The sequence below is a fragment of the Lithobates pipiens genome, unplaced genomic scaffold (genome assembly GCF_037356315.1).
Source record: "Lithobates pipiens isolate NorthernLeopardFrog02 unplaced genomic scaffold, aLitPip1_a1.2 Scaffold_13, whole genome shotgun sequence".
In the NCBI taxonomy this organism is placed as follows: Eukaryota; Metazoa; Chordata; class Amphibia; order Anura; family Ranidae; genus Lithobates; species Lithobates pipiens.
Genome location: NW_027507718.1, coordinates 154,521,592 through 154,536,505, shown reverse-complemented (window position 1 = coordinate 154,536,505; position 14,914 = coordinate 154,521,592). Strand labels below are relative to the sequence as shown.

The window sequence follows — 14,914 nt, the reverse complement described above, 5'->3', positions numbered from 1 at the left end:
TGATGGGGCCGTAGGCGATCTTGCTTTCCACTCTCAACCCTCTTGACAAACGCCAATATGGTCACCTCGGCAAACAAGCAGAAAAATAAAACAGGTCGTCGACGCCAAAAACATATTTTAAAAAAAGCCTACGGCACCTGGTATTCCCAGTCGGTCTCCCATCCAGGTACTAACCAAGCCTGACCCTGCTTAGCATTCAAGATCAGACAAGATCGGGTGCATTCAGGGTGATGTGGCTGTAGGCAATCTTGCGGGCCACTCTCAACCCTCTTGACAAACGCCAAGATGGTCACCTCGGCAAACAAGCAGAAAAATAAAACAGGTCGTCGATGTCAACAACATATTAAAATAAAAATGCCGGGAGGGCGTGGCTTGCCTAGAGAGAGAGAATGGCTGCTTAAGCTTTTTGCTCCGTCTTACCTCAGCCTAAAAAAGATCGATCACAGAGGATTTTACCTGAAAAACACTGTCACATCATGGGGACCTCCTCACGCGGACCCTCTGCATCTAGATCCCGCTCACCAAGGGACCTGGGATCCCGTAATACTCAGACAATACTGGATCTCTTCAGGAACCAGGGGGCCGACATGGCGGCCTGTTCTCCCACCGCTAACCACATCCCATCTCCCCATCACCAACAACTAAATATCCACGACCTGAGGACTGTCGCGGCCGATATAAAGAGCACTCTGGCCACGGCCATCTCGGACCTCCGCCACGAGATACAAGCAATCATAGGGAGAGTAAACTCCATAGAGCTAATGGCGGCGCAACAAGAGCATGAATTGCAGATGGCTCAAGGCAAAGTCGACACACACACCTGGCGGCTCAGAGACCTCCAGCGCCATGTCGAAGATATCGACAATAGGGGACGAAGACACAATCTGAGGATTAGAGGCCTCCCGGAGTCGATCGAGCCCGAGCAAATCCTCCCAGCGGTCACATCCATATTCAACCAGCTGCTAGTCCGACCCTCCGGTACACCTATAGCTATGGAGCGGATACATAGAGCCCTTAGGCCTAAGGGCAAAGATTCTGATCCCCCACAGGATGTCATCTGTTATTTTAACGACTATACCCTCAAAGAATAGGTTCTTAAAAAAACTAGGAGCGATCCGAACCTGACATTTGAAGGCCATTCGATCCAGATATATCAGGATCTTTCGGCGATCACTCTGAAATATCGAAGAGACTTGCGCCCATTACTTGACGTGCTGAGGCAGAGAGACATCTGCTATTGCTGGAAGTTTCTGTTCGCTCTGCAAGCCTCTTACCAAGGCCGCACTGCCATCTTAAAAGTGCCAGAAGATCTAGAAACCTTCTGCAAAACGCTGGACCTGCCACTGGTTGAAGTACCTAATTGGTATGCTGATTTTCGGGTCCACATTTCACCCAACACCCGCAGCACTGAAGATCTCATGGAAACTCAACTGTCCAGATCTCGCAGACATAGGTCGCCATCCACCTTCAGACCACTTGTGGGACACCGACCCCGCCACCCACAGACGAGCCCAACTTCGGCCCCGCTACCTCGCAGAGCACGCAGGGACCGCTAGACCTGTCGTCTCACGAGAGCTCCGGGACACCCATGCGATGGTGGATTAGCCTACAAGTAGGACACCGCTCGAATGGGCTCCATAGGCACTGCAGAGGATCCCCTTGTCCCTAAGGTTCACAGGTTACGTTTACTGAAGCTAGATATTACTGTTATCTGGGGACTGCTTACCTATGGCTTTCTTGCGAAACCAGGCTCGTCCACCTGACAGGCTTCTATATACATGTGCCCAGAGATCAAGCTCTTCTACGAGATAATACCGCCCAGCTGAATTCTGGACGGCTGTTTTTTCTTTTCCTTTTTATTTTTTGGTTATAGTTATGGTTCTAAAAGTTACTATGATGCATCTGTTATTTGTTTTTTGATTCACATGTTTCAACCGACTGACTTAAGGTGACATTGGCCCTTTCTTGGTACGCGCAAACGAACATCCCTCCACATCATTCACTCTAACATGTAGACACATAAACTATTTAAGGAAAAGGTCATCGGTTTCCACACGCTCTGGGATAAACATCCCACTCCCTCACAAGCCTTAGAACCCTCTTTATTTCCCATCCCTTACTGTTTCCGGATTCTAAGGCTATGAGAGCCACATCCTCGCCTATATACCGAAAAATTTTGTTTGGGCTGAGGGTGGGAAGGACAGAATCAACATATTTGGTAGTTAACGAATATCTATCTTCTCAATAGACCGGTCACCTCCCACACAGTGGTCGTAACCACACTTTCATTAACACGATTACATAGTATACCACTGACTTTCATCGGTATAACCCACGCAGTATCTCCCTCCCTCCTATCAAGGGGTGAGAGACACCACCGATACACGAGACACTCCCCTTAACCCACCTCGTTCCCCCATCCCCATACCTGCGACTTTTTACTAGAACCCCCTCCAATAGGCTCTTGAGAGCCTTTTAGCGTTACCTCCAAAACCACTCCTGCTCCTGAGTCAGACTCCCCTATTTGACACCTATCCTACCTAAGTAAATCTAGCTACTTGTATCAGCCATGCCACTCAAGCGTAATAGTGCCACCAAGCTGGCCACCAGTCTAACTGCAAAAATTATATCACTGAATGTCAAAGGCTTGAATACCCCGGAAAAATGCTCCCAAACCCTCCTTGAGATGCAGAAACACAAAGCCAATATTGTATTCCTTCAAGAAACTCACTTCCGCTCTAATGCCATTCCTTAACTGTTTAGTCGCCATTTCCCTATAGTATACCATGCTACGAACCCATTAGCCAAAACAAAGGGTGTGGCCATTCTGATACACAAAAATTGTCCATTCCAGTACACCAACATGCAATCCGATAAAGAAGGCAGGTTCCTCTATCTAAAAGGCTTCTACACGGGCCGAACCATTACCCTTGCAAACATACAGGGCCGGATTAACATAGGGGCTTGTGGAGCTGCAGCTCCAGGCCCCTCCCTCAATATAGGCCCATGCCAGTGGCTTATCAATATCTGTGTGCCTTCTTGAAAGAAGAGGAGCCCTCTGTGCACTGCACACATGGAGGAGACAAGTGTTAGTCACTGCAGCCAAGGCTTGTCTCTGCAGATGTCTGACTCCTATCACAAGATCTGTTACACTTAGTGATGTCCAGTTCATGAACGAATCGTTCTTTTGAATCGATTCTTTTCAGTGAACTGGATGAATCGATTCATCTGAGTGAACTGATTCGTTTGAAACAGTTCACTATGCACTCAGTACACAGTAGAGCAGGCCTGGTAATATGATCCTAGAGTGAGAGACCTCGGCCCCTCCCTGCAACCAATCAGCTGACTCACAGCACAGTGACACTCAGGAACTGGATACAAACTTAAAACAAGAGTCAGGAGTACACAGTACACTGAGTTAAATAATCATACAAGTTACCGAGTCAAAGAATCATACAAGTTACCAAGTTAAAGAATCATACAAGTTACCGAGTTAAAGAATCATACAAATTACAGAGTTAAAGAATCATATCAGTTTTTAGAACCCAGTACACTGAAAGAACCACAAGTCACCACCAGTAAAACAATACACTAAACCAATGAGGTAGCAGCAGTGATAAGGTGGTACGGACAGCCTAAGGCCCTTTCCCACTCGTGCGACTTGTTCTGCGACTTGAGACTGCAAAGTCACATGACAAGTCATAACCCGTGATTTCCTACGAGTTCAGTTCATATCTGTGCGGCTTCAAAGTAGTTTTTGTACTACTTTTGTCCGACTTTGATGCGACTTGTGGCAGAGACCTCAAGATTACACAGACATTGCTTCAAGTCATGGCAAAAATCATGGCAAAAGCACTTGACTTTCAAGTCGCACAAGTGTGAAAATAGCCTTAACGATTGAATTTTACTACCAGGGGTACTTCGCCCATGGTAGTGGTAGTAAAATCTGATCATCATTACTGCGTATGCGCTGTAAAGGCTATGGGCAAATCTGATGGCTATCAATGTTAACTGTGAAGTTGGCCCATCAGAATGCAGTTCACATGCACAAAAACCCACTTTTCATTTAGGCTCAATTTCCACTTGTGCAACTTGTCCTGCGACTTTGTACTCTGATTTCCAATGAGTATTATTCATATCTGTGCAACTTCAAAGTAGTCCCTGCACTACTTTGGTCCCACTTTGATGCAACTTGAGATCCATAGACCTCCAGAATACACAGGCATTGCTTTAAAGTCACATCAAAATTGCGGCAGAATTGTGCAACTTTCAGGCTGCGTTAGCCTAAAAAGCCTGAAAGTTGCATGATTCTGCCGCGACTGGAAGCAATGCCTGTGTATTCTGGAGGTTTAGGGACCTCGAGTCACATTAAAATGGGACCAAAGTAGTGCAGGGACTATTTTGAAGTTGCTGTGACTTGAAGTCGCACAGATATGAATGGTACTCATTGGAAATCGGGTACTTCTTGTCATGCAACTTTGCAGTCCCAAGTCGCAGGACAAGTTGCACAAGTGGAAACAGAGCCTAAATGAAAAGCGGGGTTTGTGTGCATGTGAACTGCATTCAACTTCATACTTAACATTGCTATCCATCAAATTTGCGGAAACCTAGGCTCAGGGCCAGTTCACACTGCTGCATCGTGCAAAATCGCATGCGATTTGCACTGCAGTGCAAATCACAGGCGATGTCCGTGCAATGCGATTTCAGCCATACAGATAGTATGGCTGAAATCGTATCGCATTTGGACTAAACTCGCACAGGACCCTTTTTTTGGTCCGCAGCAGAATCGTATCGCATGGCACCCATTCAATCCGATTCATGTCCAAACTGACACTTTTGCAGTGCGACATGCGAGCTGAAATGGGGGTGTCATTAACATTGTATGACACTCCCTAGCAGTTCGCATATGTCATTGTAAACTGTCGTGCGAGTCGGGTGCGATGCAGGAACCCGTAGTGGAATCGGAGGGTTCCCGCATCGCACAAGTGTGAACCCAGCCTAACACAGCTGTTTGTGTATCACCAAAATTCATGACACTGAGCTAATGTGACAACAATAGGCTTGTGCTCTGCTCCAATCAACTAAATCAAAGTAAACGTCCCCAGGACCTGCCAACCTTCTGTGTGAATCACTCTTCTGATTTTAATCATTTAATGTGGTTGAATCAGAGCTTCGGTTCACTTGCTTGTCAGTAGACTCAGCAAGTGAACCGAAGAACCGAAGAATCGATTCATTGAATCGGTTCATTTCAGTGAGAAGTTCGAAATGAACCGATTCACTTTAAAGATCCGTACTTCCCATCACTAGTTACACTCACACAGATCCTCTGTGTTTGGGAGTTGTCTGGGGGAGGGGCGCTAATGTTGGCCTAACCAGCAGGAGCTTGGGAGGAAGGACATCTCCCATGCTGTTGACATAAGGTTAGTAAATTTGTTAGGGAGGTGTTGTGTAAATATTGTGCTAGGGGATACACTGCTGATTCCCCCCATGTGCTCTCTTGTACCCAGTTCCCACCATGCCATGTGCTGTGCAATGCAGTGCCCACTATGTAATGTGCAGTGCCCACCTTGTCATGTGCAGTGCCCACCATGTCATGCTGTGCCCACCATGTCATGTGCATTGCAGTGCCCCCATGTAATGTGCTGTGCCCAGTATGTAATTTGCTGTGCATTGTAGTGCTCACAATATAATGTGCAGTGCCCACCATGCCATGTGCTGTACATTGCAGTGCCCTCCATGTAATGTGCTGTGCATTGCATTGCTCTTCATGTGATGTGCAGTGCCCACTATGTCGTGCTGTGCCTTACAGTACCCACTATGTCATGCTGTGCCTTGCAGTGCCCACCATGTCATGTGCTGTTCCCACCATGTAATGTGCTGTGCCCACCATGTCATGTGATGTACCATGCAGTGCCCGCCATGTCATGTACTGTGCCATGCAGTGCCTGCCATGTAATATGCAGTGCCCACCATGTCATGTGCCACGCAGTGCCCACCATGTCATGTGCAATGCCCACCATGTCATGTGCTGTGCCATTCAGTGCCCACCATGTCATATGCTGTGCATTGCACTGCTCACTATATAATTTGCCGTGTCCACCATGTCATGTGCTGTGCCATGCAGTGATCCCACCATGTAATGTGCTGTTCCATGCAGTGCCCACCACATCATGTGCAGTTCCCACCTTGTCATGTGCTGTTCTGGGCCCACCCTGCCATGTGTTGTGCTCAGAATGTAGTGTGTTGTGCCCACTGTGTAATGTGCTGTGCTGTTCAGCAGTGCCCACCATGTAATATGCCATTCCTAACATGTAATGTGCAGTTGCATTGCCCACAATGAAATGTGCTATGCCATGCAGTGCCCACAATGTAATGTGATGTGTCATGCAGTGCCCACCAGGTTATGTACAGTGCCCACCATGTAAATTGCTGTGCAGTGCCCACTTGTAATGTTCAGTTCTCACTATGTAATGTGCTCAGCTGTGCCCGCCATGCCATGTGCTGTGCCCACCATATAAGGTCCTGTGCCCACCTTGTGCTGTGTTGTGACCACCATGCAATGTGCTGTGTTGTGCAGGGCTCATCATGTCATGTGGTGTCATGCAGTGCCCACCTTGTCATGTGCTGTGCAGTGCCCACTATGCCATGTGCAGTACCCAACATATAATATGCTGTGCCCACCATATAATGCGCTGTGCAGTGCTCACTTTTAATGTGCAGTGCCCACCATGTAATGTGCTTAGCTGTGCCCGCCATGTCATGTGCTGTGCCCACCATATTAGGTCCTATGCCCACTTTGTGCATTTTCTGTGTTGTGCAGTACCAATCATGTCAAGTGCTGTGCCAACCATGTCATGTGCTGTGCCTACCTTGTAATGTGCTGTATTGTGCAGTGCCAACCATGTAATGTGCTGTGCCCACTATGTAATTTGCTGTGCTTTGCCCACCATTAAATGTGCTGTATCCACCATGTAATGTGTTGTGCCAACCATGTAATGTACTGTGCTATTCCCCCCCCCCCCCCCCGTGTAATGTACTATGCTGTGCTGCCCCCCCACAGACCCACTCCTCACTAGGGATGAGCTTCGTGTTCGTGTCGAACATATGTTCGACTCAAACGTCGGCTGTTCGCCCGTTCGGCGAAGTCCGAACGTTATGGGTCGTTCGCGCCAAATTCGTGTGGCGCTCACGGGCCATTGCACTGCATTGCTGGCTCATGATTGGCCAAGCATGCACTGTGACCCCGCATGCTTGGCCAATCACAGCGCCGGCAGCGAGGAGAGCCATGATTGGCCACAGGCAGGATGCCTGTGGCCAATCATAGCTCAGGCTGTGTAGTACATGCCCCACACTATATAAGGCCGCCAGCGCGGCGGCCTTGTGTAGTGTGTTGGTGTCTGTAGGAGTTAGTGGGTGTTCTGTGTACCTTCAACACAGTATACACCGATCGTTATCGGCCGATTTTGCGTTCTTGCTCTTCTGTAGTGGTTGTTGTCTGCGTGCCCTGACCGCAGTATACACCATTATATCCACCTATATAGCTAGCTATATTTCTCTTTTTTAATAGAGCTTGCAGTCAGTTGTAGGAGATTGTGCGTGCTCTGAACCCAGTATACACCGCTATATCCACCTATTTAGCTAACTATCTTGCTCTTTTTTAAATAGAGCTTGCAGTCAGTTGTAGGAGATTGTACTCAGCACAGGGATTTTGGGAACCCCTCATAATGGGATCAGTGGGTTTACAGACCAGGGAACTTGGGACAGTTTTGGTGGGAACCCATCATAATAGACAGAGTGGGTATACAGACCTGAGAACTCAGCACAGGTATTGTTGGAATGCTTCATAATGGGCCCAGCAGGTTTTCAGTCCTGGGAATCTTAGCACAGGGCTCATGGGAACCCCTCCTAATGGGATCAGTGGGTTTACAGACCATGGAATTTGGGAAAGGTTTGATGGGAAACCATCATAATGGGCAGAGTGGGAGTACAGACCTGGGAACTCGGCACAGGGATTTTGGGAACCCCTCATAATGAGATCAGTGAGTGTACAGACCAGGGAACTTGGGTCAGGTTTGGTGGGAACACCTCCTAATGGGTAGAGTGGGTGTACAGACCTGGGAACTGAGCAAAGGGATTGTTGTAATGCCCCATAATGGACCCAGCAGGTTTGCAGACCTGGGAATCTCAGCACAGGGCTCATGGAAACCCCCTCATAATGGCCAGAGGTGGTGTACAGACCCATGAACTCGGCACAGGGATTTTGGAAACCCCTCATAATGGGATCAGTGGGTGTACAGACCAGGGAACTTGGGACAGGTTTGGTGGGAAGCCCTCATAATGGAAAGAGTGGGTGTACAGACCTGGGAACTCAGCACAGGGATTGTTGGAATGCCTCATAATGGGCCCAGCAGGTGTACAGATCTGGGACCTCAGCACATGGTTGGTGGGAACGCCTCATAATGGGATGAGTTTACAGACCCGGGATCTCAGCACGTGTTTGGGGGGAACCCCTCATAATGGGCCCAGCAGGTGTACAGACCTGGGAATCTCAACACAGGGCTCATGGGAACCCCCTCATAATGGGCAAAGGTGGTATACAGAAGCGTGAACTCTGCACAGGGATTTTGGGAACCCCTCATAATGAGATTAGTGGGTGTACAGATCATGGATCTTGGGTCAGGTTTGGTGGGAACCCATCATAATGGGCAGAGTGGGTGTACAGACCTGAGAACTCAGCACAGGGATTGTTTGAATGCCTCATAATGGGCCCAGCAGGTGTATAGACCTGGGAATCTCAGCACAGGGCTCATGGGAACTCCCTCATAATGGGCAGAGGTGGTGTACAGACCCGTGAACTCGGCAAAGGGATTTTTGGAACCCCTCATATTGGGATCAGTGGGTTTACAGACCAGGGAACTTGGGACAGTTTTGGTGGGAACCCCTCCTAATGGGCAGAGTGGGTGTACAGACCTGGGAACTCAGCACAGGGATTGTTGGAATGCCTCATAATGGGCCCAGCAAATTTACAGACCTGGAAATCTCAGCACAGGGCTCATGGTAACCCCTCCTAATGGGCAGAGGTGGTGTACATACCTGTAATCTAGGCACAGGGATTTTGGGAACCCCTCATAATGGGATCACTGTGTGTATAGACCTGGGAACTTGGGTCAGGTTTAGTGGGAACCCCTCATAATGGACAGAGTGGGTGTGCAGACCTGGGAACTCAGCACAGAGATTGTTGGAATGCCTCATAATGGGCCCAGCAGGTTTACAGTCCTGGGAATCTCAGCACAGGGCTGGTGGGAACCCCCTCATAATGGGCGGAGGTGGTGTAAGGACCCGTGAACTCAGCACAGGGATTTTGGGAACCCCTCATAATGGGAACATTGTGTTTGCAGACCAGGGAACTTGGGTCAGGTTTGGTGGGAACCCATCATAATGGACAAAGTGGGTTACAGACCAGGGAACGTAGCACAGGGATTGTTGGAATGCCTCATAATGGGTCCAGCGGCTTACAGACCTGGGAACTCAGCACAGAGCTCCTGGGAACCCCTCCTAATGGGCAGAGGTGGTTTACAGACCTGCAAACTTGGCATAGATTTTGTGAGAACCCCTCATAATGGGCAGAGCTGGTGTACAGACATGGGAACTCGGCACAGGTTAGGTGGAAACCCCTCTAATGGGCAGAGTGGGTGTACAGACCTGGGAACTCAGCACAGGGATTTTTGGAATGCCTTATAGTGGGCACAGCAGGTGTACTGACCTGGAACCTCAGCACATGGTTAGTGGCAACGCCTCATAATGCAATGAGTGGGTTTACAGACCAGGGAACTCAGCATATGTTTGGGGGGAACCCCTCATAATGGACCCAGCAGGTGTACAGACCTGGGAACTCCGCACAGGGATTTCTGGGATGCCTCATAATGGGCCCAGAGGGTTTATAGACCTGGGAATCTTAGCACAGGGCTCATGGGAAACCCCTCATAATGGGCAGAGGTGGTGTACAGACCCGTGAACTCGGCTCAGGGATTTTGGGAAGCCCTCATAATGGGATCAGTGGGTTTACAGACCAGGGAACTTGGGACAGGTTTGGTGGGAACCCCTCATAATGGACAGAGTGGGTGTACAGACCTGGGAACTCAGCACGGGGATTGTTGGAATGCCTCATAATATGCCTAGCAGGTTTACAGAACTGGGAATCTCAGCACAGGCCTGGTGGCAACCCATCATAATGGGATGAGTGGGCGGACAAACCCAGAAACTCGGCACAGGAATGATGGGAACCACTCATAATGGGATCTGTGAGTGTAGAATCCTGGGAACTCAGCACAGGGCTCATGGGAACCCCTCCTAATGGTCAGAATTGTTGTACAGACCTGGAAACTTGGCATAGATTTGATGGGAACCCCTCATAATGGGCAGAGCTGGTGTGCAGACATGGGAACTCGGCACAGGTTAGGTGGGAACCCTTCATAATGGGCAGAGTGGGTATACAGACCTGGGAACTCAGCACAGGGACTGTTGGAAGGCCTCATAATGGGCCCAGCAGGCTTACAGACCTGGGAACTCAGCACAGGGCTCCTGGGAACCCCTCCTAATGGGCAGAGGTGGTGTACAGACCTGCAAACTTGGCATAGATTTGGTGGTAACCCCTCATAATGGGCAGAGCTGGTGTACAGACATGTGAACTCGGCACAGGTTAGGTGGAAACCCCTCATAATGGGCAGAGTGGGTGTACAGACCTGGGAACTCGGCACAGGGATTTTTGGAATGCCTCATAGTGGGCACAGCAGGTGTACAGACCTGGGACCTCAGCACATGGTTAGTGGCAACGCCTCATAATGCAATGAGTGGGTTTACAGACCCGGGAACTCAGCATATGTTTGGGGGGAACCCCTCATAATGGGTCCAGCAGGTGTACAGACCTGGGAATCTCAGCATAGGGCTCATGGGAACCCCCTCATAATGGGCAGAGGTGGTGTACAGACCCGTGAACTTGGCTCAGGGATTTTGGGAAGCCCTCATAATGGGATCAGGGGGTTTACAGACCAGGGAACTTGGGACAGGTTTGGTGGGAACCCCTCATAATGGGCAGAGTGGGTGTGCAGACCTGGGAACTCAGCACAGGGATTGTTGGAATGCCTCATAATATGCCCAGCAGGTTTACAGAACTGGGAATCTCAGCACAGGCCTTGTGGCAACCTGTCATAATGGGATGAGTGGGCAGACAAACCCAGAAACTCGGCACAGGAATGATGGGAACCACTCATAATGGGATCTGTGAGTGTAGAATCCTGGGAACTCAGCACAGGGCTCATGGGAACCCTTCCTAATGGGCAGAATTGTTGTACAGACCTGGAAACTTGGCATAGATTTGATGGGGACCCTCATAATGGACAGAGCTGGTGTGCAGACATGGGAACTCGGCACAGGTTAGGTGGGAACCCTTCATAATGGGCAGAGTGGGTGTACAGACCTGGGAACTCAGCATAGGGATTGTTGGAATGCCTCATAATGGGTCCAGCAGGTTTACAGACCTGGGAACTCAGCACAGGGCTCCTGGGAACCCCTCCTAATGGGCAGAGGTGGTGTACAGACCCGTGAACTCGGCACAGGGATTTTGGGATCCCCTCATAGTGGGATCAGTAGGTGTACATACCAGGGAACTTGGGACAGGTTTGGTGGGAACCTCTCATAATGGGCAGAGTGGGTGTGCAGACCTGGGAACTCAGTACAGAGATTGTTGGAATGCCTCATAATGGGCCCAGCAGGTTTACAGTCCTGGGAATCTCAGCACAGGGCTGGTGGGAACCCCCTCATAATGGGCAGAGGTGGTGTACAGACCTGCAAACTTGGCATAGATTTTGTGAGAACCCCTCATAATGGGCAGAGCTGGTGTACAGACATGGGAACTCGGCACAGGTTAGGTGGAAACCCCTCATAATGGGCAGAGTGGGTGTACAAACCTAGGAACTCAGCACAGGGATTGTTGGAATGCCTCATAATGGGCCCAGCAGGTTTACAGATCTGGGACCTCAGCACAGGGCTCATGGGAACCCCTCCTAATGGGTTCAGTGGGTTTACAGACCAGGGAATTTGGGACAGGTTTGGTGGGAACCCATCATAATGGGCAGAGTGGGTGTACAGACCTGGGAACTCGGCACAGGGATTTAGGGAACCCCTCATAATGAGATCAGTGAGTGTACAGACCAGGGAACTTGGGACAGGTTTGGTGGGAAGCCCTCATAATGGAAAGAGTGGGTGTACAGACCTGGGAACTCAGCACAGGGATTGTTGGAATGCCTCATAATGGGCCCAGCAGGTGTACAGATCTGGGACCTCAGCACATGGTTGGTGGGAACGCCTCATAATGGGATGAGTGAGTTTACAGACCCGGGAACTCAGCACATGTTTGGGGGGAACCCCTCATAATGGGCCCATCAGGTGTACAGACCTGGGAATCTCAACACAGGGCTCATGGGAACCCCCTCATAATGGGCAAAGGTGGTGTACAGAGGCGTGAACTCTGCACAGGGATTTTGGGAACACCTCATAATGAGATCAGTGGGTGTACAGATCAGGGATCTTGGGTCAGGTTTTGTGGAAACCCATCATAATGGGCAGAGTGGGTGTACAGACCTGGGAACTCAGCACAGGGATTGTTTGAATGCCTCATAAAGGGCCCAGCAGGTGTACAGACCTGGGAATCTCAGCACAGGGCTCATGGGAAACCCCTCATAATGGGCAGAGGTGGTGTACAGACCCGTGAACTCTGCACAGGGATTTTGGGAAGCCCTCATAATGGGATCAGTGGGTTTACAGACCTGGGAACTTGGGACAGGTTTGGTGGGAACCCCTCATAATGGGCAGAGTGGGTGTGCAGACCTGGGAACTCAGCACAGGGATTGTTGGAATGCCTCATAATATGCCCAGCAGGTGTGCAGACCTGGAAACTCAGCACATGGTTGGTGGGAACACTTCATAATGGGATGAGCGGGTTTACAGACCCGGGAACTCGGCATGTGTTTGGGGAGAACCCCTCATAATGGGCCCAGCAGGTTTACAGACCTGGGAATCTCAGCACAGCGCTCATGGGAACCCCCTCATAATGGGCAGAGGGTGGTGTACAGTCCTGGGATCTTAGCACAGGGATTTTGGGAACCCCTCATAATGGGATCAGTGGGTGTACAGATCAGAGAAGTTGGGTCAGGTTTGTTGGCAACCCCTCATAATGGGGGTCCCCTCTGTTCCCTTCCCACACATATGTTCCCCTCTGCCCCCCCCACACATATGCTCCCCTCTGTCCCCCTCCCACACATATGTTCCCCTCTGTCCCCCTCCCACACATATGTTCCCCTCTGTCCCCCTCCCACACATATGTTCCCCTCTGTCCCCCTCCCACACATATGTTCCCCTCTGCCCCCCTCCCACACATATGTTCCCCTCTGTCCCCCTCCTACACATATGTTCCCTTCTGTCCCCCTCCCACACATATGTTCCCCTCTGTCCCCACATATGTTCCCCTCTGTCCCCAAATATGTTCCCCTCTGTCCCCCTCCCACACATATGTTCCTCTCTGTCCCCAAATATGTTTCCCTCTGCCCCCCTCCCACACATATGTTCCCCTCTGTCCCCACATATGTTCCCCTCTGTCCCCCCCCACACACATATGTTCCCCTCTGTCCCCCCCCACACACATATGTTCCCCTCTGTCCCCCCCCACACACATATGTTCCCCTCTGTCCCCACATATGTTCCCCTCTGTCCCCACATATGTTCCCCTATGTCCCCCTCCCACACATATGTTCCCCTCTGTCCCCCTCCCACACACATATGTTCCCCTCTGTCCCCACATATGTTCCCCTCTGTCCCCCTCCCACACACATATGTTCCCCTCTGTCCCCCCCACACATATGTTCCCCTTTGTCCCCCCACACATGTTCCCCCCCGTCCCCACATATGTTCCCCTCTGTCCCCCCCACACATGTTCCCCTCTGTCCCCCCTCCCACACACATATGTTCCCCTCTGCCCCCCTACACATATGTTCCCCTCTGTCCCCACATATGTTCCCCTCTGTCCCCCCCACACACATATATGTTCCCCTTTGCCCCCCCCCACACATATGTTCCCCTCTGTCCCCACATATGTTCCCCTCTGCCCCCCCCACACATATGTTCCCCTCTGTCCCCCCCCACCACACATGTTCCCCTCTGCCCCCCCCCACACATATGTTCCCCTCTGTCCCCCCCACCACACATATGTTCCCCTCTGTCCCCACATATGTTCCCCTCTACCCCCCACGCACATATGTTCCCCTCTGCCCCCTCCCACACATATGTTCCCTTCTGTCCCCCCACCACACATATGTTCCCCTCTGTCCCCACATATGTTCCCCTCTACCCCCCACACACATATGTTCCCCTCTGTCCCACCCCATACACATATGTTCCCCTCGCCCCCCCCCCCCCCACACACACACACAATTTGTTTTCCTCTGTAACCTCCTCCCCCACATACACACATATGTTTTCCTCTGCACCCCCTCAACCCCTTCCCCCACATATCTTTTCTCCTCTGCCAACCCCCCCCCCCCCCCCCCCCAAGCACTTTAGTTCTTCTCTGCGCCCACCCCCCACACCTCTGTCCCCCTCTGTACATAATACAATATAAACCTGTCAGCAGAAAACCTTTTATTTTTTAATTCAGGTTACTCAGTGCTGTTTTTCCACTACCTGTCTGATGCTCTGGTAACCTCACTGAGCAGAGCGGCGCTGCTGTCTGTTCTCACAAACGATCCCGATGGTCCAGGGGGAGGAGGGCGGTGAAATGGCACCAATCCCGAACCTATATGCAGCCGGGCTTCCATCTCATCTGCCCCGGCCGGCTCTATGTATCCTGCAGCCTGCAGGCAAG

The 14,914-nt window shown here is 50.6% G+C and overlaps 1 pseudogene; it reads right to left on the bottom strand.

Moving 5' to 3' along the window:
- Positions 1-125: 125 nt before the first annotated feature.
- LOC143979218 (5S ribosomal RNA) lies at positions 126-244 on the bottom strand (annotated as a pseudogene).
- Positions 245-14,914: the final 14,670 nt, after the last annotated feature.